At 34.4% G+C, this 5,507-nt stretch overlaps 1 pseudogene; it reads right to left on the reverse strand.

Annotated features, from left to right (window-relative positions):
• Window positions 1-234: 234 nt before the first annotated feature.
• Window positions 235-1,534, reverse strand: LOC122467642 (annotated as a pseudogene).
• Between the last annotated feature and the right edge of the window lie 3,973 nt (window positions 1,535-5,507).

Genomic DNA, 5,507 nt, shown 5'->3' on the forward strand with positions numbered 1-5,507 from the left:
GTTATCAACATGCTATTTAAATGTAATGTAATATTTGTAGTCTTAAATAACCACAAATCATAATACATTTTCTACTACCTTATTTTTTTAATGAAACACGGCCAATTTTATTCAAATTTCCCCAAATTTATGCTCAATATGTTGTTTCTACAATGTATGCCACCCTTTATATAGTGGTTTTATTATTTTGTCTTTATTTTATAGTTTGTTTTCATTTTATCTTTATACAGTTCTTCAGTAGAAGTCAGAGTCCTCAGTTGCCCAGTTAGAAGCCTCTGACCTACTTTTCTGATGAAGTTTCTTCTCATAGCCAAAATCTCTGGCTTTTAAATGAAAGGTTTTTGGTCTTTTTAATCACTTGCTGATAGCATGAAGCTGCATTCTTACCTATAACCACATGACCTAGTTTAGAATCAGTCTTGGCAGCCAGTCCTGCATTTCTCGTCACATTGACAATCCACCTTTCATGTTCAGTTTGTCTGCCAACATGTGAGTGCGGATACACAGGTGAATGCAACAAAAAGTCTCAAATATGAAGAGTCAATGATTTTCAGCGAAATCCTTAAGCTACCTAGAAGTCATTCACAAGTACTGATTCACATTCCCTCAGTATGTGGAATTTTCTGAGCTCCATCAAAGTCAAAGTTAACATAAAAGCATTCAAGAAATTCTGTAACTGGGTCTTTATATGTGTAAGACTGTGTTCAATAACTTTAACCAGATCTTTTAGCAGCTGCTGGCATTTTTGAACATCTTTGTTCGTTATGATGCCTGTAGCCTAATAGTGAGGAATATGTGGGCATATCATCTAAATTGCATTAAGATATGATGGATGGCAAAAGAAGAGATCAATAATGTTATCATGCCCCTTGATTAGTTGAAGAATACAGAGGACAATGGATGAACCTTGTTTGCTGCTGAAGATACCGAAGTGGAAAACTCAGAATTATTACCTATGGTCTCTTTTAACCATGTAAGGTCTTCCATAGCTGCATCCCTACTCTGAATTAAGATTTCAGAGGCCAGTTTTCCCCTGAGTGAACTCAAAACATTTCTGGCTGTTGCTGGAACCAACATTCTAAAGAAGTAAAGATATTCTGGTGCTCCAGAGTAATTCCCATATTCATATTGGATTTTACATAACTCTAGAGTATATCTAAATATTCCTACCTAAAACCATGCCTGCCCACCAGGTACTTAAACAGCATCTGCCCATCTCTGGTTGACTGCATCTGCCTTGTAGTTTCTGGATCTTCAAATGTCTTCACAATTGGTTCCATTTCTGCCTGAAGCTATTTCAGTCATGCAACAACTGTGGCTCTTTTTTCTCTCAAAGCATGCAGAATATCACCAGAATAAAGGTTTTTGTACATATTGGTAGCAAAGTGTATCATGTTGATATCACTAAAAAGATACAAATTCCCTTGTAATTTTTTTTTCATTATACATCTCTTATGGAGAGAAACTCAACAGAAAAATTAGATGTCAATCCAAAAATGTGTGTGATGTGAATAGTCAAGATGTACTCCACCATCTTGCCAAGGAAAACTGTTTCAACTATGTTATTGACGTAGACACAGGAAAGAATCACAAATTCAACAAATGTAAAATAACTTTTATTTACTTTACGGTGGAGGAGAGACTTTAAGGTGACCTCCATGATTTTTGTATCCTGGTATTCACACTCCTGTATAATCCTTCCCCTTCAGAGCAGGAAGACATGTGACTTGCTCTAAACAATGAAATATTGCAAAGGTGGTAAGATGCTTACGATTATATTTACATGATTTCAAAATATTGCTGTGATTGTGGTACTCATCCGACTAGCATCTCTCTGTCCGGCTCTTGCTCTCTCACTTGCTTCCCATCTCCTTCTCCCTGTCTCTTCCCATTACTTGTCTTGCAGTAGCAAGCTGCCATATGTGTTATAGCAATGAGAAAATAAATTCTTCAAACAACTTGAGAAAGCTTAGAGGGGGATTTTTCGTCAGTGAAGCCTCTAAATAAGAAGGCAGTCTGTCTGATGCCTCGATGGCAGCCTTGTGAGCCCTGAAGGAGACAACCAGTGGTCTTGCCTGGACTCCTGAATTACAGAAACTGTGAAATAATAAATGTGTGTTTTAAACTACTACAATTATGGTAATTTATTACACAACCATAGAAAATTAATATACCTATAAATGCTACTTTTCTATTGTTGTTTTTCTATTTCACTTACTACCATCATCATACATTCATTTATCTAGGCTTAAAATATGTCACCATATTTTTTTTTCTTTTCCACCATTACCAACAATACCCAGTCATTCAATAAACCCTGTCTGTTGCATCTTAGTTAGATTACTTCTGTGACCATCTAATCAAGTAATGGAATATTTCCATAACCCAGAAAATTTCCTTATGCATACTTCTATTCACTTATTCTCACCCCAGATTCTGGAAAAACAACGATATGGTTTCAACCATCATAGATTAGCTTTATTGCTAGAACCGAAAAAAAAATGGAATTCTCTATTAAGTACTCTTTTGCATTTGCCTTTTTTCACTCAGTATGTTTTTGAGATTCACCCATATTTGTATATGCAGGTCATTTTCTTTGCTCATTCACTCATTGAAAGATTTTGTGTCATTTTAGATTAGTCATTTAGACTAATCTAATTCAATCTTCCTTGAACATTAATGTATTTGTCTTTTTGTCAGCATGTGTTTTCATTACTCTTGGCACTATATCTAGGAGTAAAATGGATGAATCATAGTCTGAGTGTATGGTTAATATTATAAAAAATGGTAAAGCATTTTCCAAAAATAATGTAATATTTTATACAATAGAAATAAAAGTTTCGGTTACAACCAATAATCATCATAAGTTGATATTATTTAATTTTAGCTATTCTGGTTGTGTAGCCTGTTTTATTACACACAGATTTTATTTATCTAGTCATATATAAATGTTCAGTAAATCTACGTTGCGTATCTCTCCTTACTAGTAGTCAAATACATCTGTTCATAGTCTAACCACTCGTCTACACATAATCCAATATTCTATCTTATTTATGGCCTTAATTTATTTCCTTTCCATATAATTATTTATGTTTTCATCCTCCTATCAAATTTAAATGAGTTATCAAACAGCAAGTTCATGTCTCCTGAGAATTCTTCCTTTGTTGAACAACTAAAAGTAAAAATAAATATTTCGGTCTGTCATAGTCTTAAAGCAGTGATTTTAGAAGTATCATTCCAAGATCAGCAACATAAGTATAATTTGGGACAATGTTAGAAATTGAAATTATCCAGGCCTTATACTACACCTACTAAATCAGAATTTCTGAGAGCGAGACCAATCAGTCTATGTTTTGACAATACCTCCAGATAATTCTGACACCTGCTAAAGTTTTAGAGCCTTATTCCATTTTTATAAAATTACTACTTGATATTTTGTATGGCAGTTTATGAATCTGTTTTATTCAATAGACTATGAGCTCATTGAAGCTAGGGACTACATGTTATTCATTTTCGTACCTCTGGTAACACCAAGGATCCAGATTTGTACAGCACAGAAAAATCAATGCTTGCTGAATTAAATAATATTGAAGGTGAAACAAATTAGTTTTTTCTTTATCAATTGAGTACTGAATAATGATGTTTATTTTAAAATACATGCCCTTTGCTTCAATTTTACTTTTAGTACCTCAAAATAGACAAAATCAAAAATATCAAAAGACATGTGTTGACTTGTAGTATTTAACTGAGCCGTTTTATTTCATTTTATTTTTAACTGAGCCATTTTATATACAGAGAAACTAGAAATATTCTTTCTCTCCTTCACTTATTAAGTCTGACTCTCCTGAAAGGGGAAACATCTCTAGATGTTATTAAGAAATAATTTCCTTTCTTTCTGAAAAAGAATTTTATATGCTTTTCTTTTGGAGGCAATAGTTACTGCTTTCCTCCTTGGAATTAATTCTTATGGTTAATGAGTGTTTTGCAGTAGTTACAGTCATCCTCTCCATTGTTGTTGATTAGTTGGTTGGTTTGCATAAGGAATCTCAATTTAACTGATTATTTTACATAGGAGGAATTATTGTTATACCTGAACTGAACTGAATGCTCAGGTGTACACTCTTTAATAATTCTCCTTTTTCCAATTGCTGTTTGAAGACCCTCTTTAAAGGAACATGATCTTACCAGAGTTCTAAATTATTATAGTCATAATTCTATTGACACCTTCCACTACCGGAAAATGTCATGCATAGAATAACTGAAAGGTCTTCTTTTTCAAGTTTATCTGTAGACAAGTCGTAGTCAAAACAGCTTTTAAATTACTTGTGGTTTTTTTTTCATCAACCCTATTTTAGTTCAGATCTTCTAGTGCAACATTAGTAAGCATGCAGTTCTTTTTGGATTTAAGTTTGTATTCAAACTCATATAATGTAAATTTATTGACTCTGTGGATTCTTCCAGATAAGGATTTTTTTTCCTAAACAAAAATTTTATGAGTGTTTAGTAACAAACCATTTCTGAATACTGGTGTCATGTGAAAATCTAACTTCGTTAAAAAAAATTTTTTTAATGTCTATTCATTTTTGAGAGACAGAGAGAGACAGAATGCAAGCAGAGAAGGGGAAGAAAGAGAGAGGGAGACTGAGAATTTGAAGCAGGCTCCAGGCTCTGATCTGTCAGCATAGAGCCCTACGTGAGGCTTGAACCCACGAACCATGAGATCCTGACCTGAGCAGAAGTTGGGCGCTTAACCTGAGCCACCCAGGCGCCCCATAATCTAACTTACTCCTAAGGAATTGTTTCTCTTCAGTGATATCATATGTGACTCATTTTTTTTCAAGTTCTTACTTTGGGCAGAGAAAAAAGAGAAATCTGACTCTAAATGTATCTCACTGGAGGTTGAAATAAACCATGCATAGGTAATGACGTTATAATTGAGTGGCACTAAAATTTGACGTGCATCAGAGGCACAGGTCTACAGATCATCAGAGACTCACTGACTTGATACCTACCCAGATAATTCTTCTACAAACAAAATTTTATTTATTTATTTTTATTTTTTTAGGTTTATTTATTTATTCTGAGAGAGACAGAGAGAGCATGATTGGGGAGAGCGAGAAGGGAGAGAAAGAGGGAGAGGGAGGGAAGGAGAGAGAGAGAGAGAGAGAGAGGGAGAGAGAGAGAGAGAGAGAGAGAGAGAGAGAATATCCCAATCAGGCTCCATGCAGAGTCCAAAGCAGGGCTTGAACTCATGAAACCGTGATATCATGACCTGAGCTGAAATCAAGAATTTAATGCTTAACTGACTGAACAACCCGGGGGCCCCCAAACCAAATTTTAATAATTAAATCAATATGTTCTTTATTTAACAAAAAATACTTCGACCCACTTCAGTCAATCAATCAGCAAAGTGTTTGCATTGCACTTGGCACTGTTGCAATCAGAGTATTTATAATATACCAGATTTACTGTGATGGGCTTTTTAAGGTTTGACATTGTCTACATTT

Source organism: Prionailurus bengalensis, chromosome A1, assembly GCF_016509475.1.
Source record: "Prionailurus bengalensis isolate Pbe53 chromosome A1, Fcat_Pben_1.1_paternal_pri, whole genome shotgun sequence".
NCBI classification, from domain to species: Eukaryota; Metazoa; Chordata; class Mammalia; order Carnivora; family Felidae; genus Prionailurus; species Prionailurus bengalensis.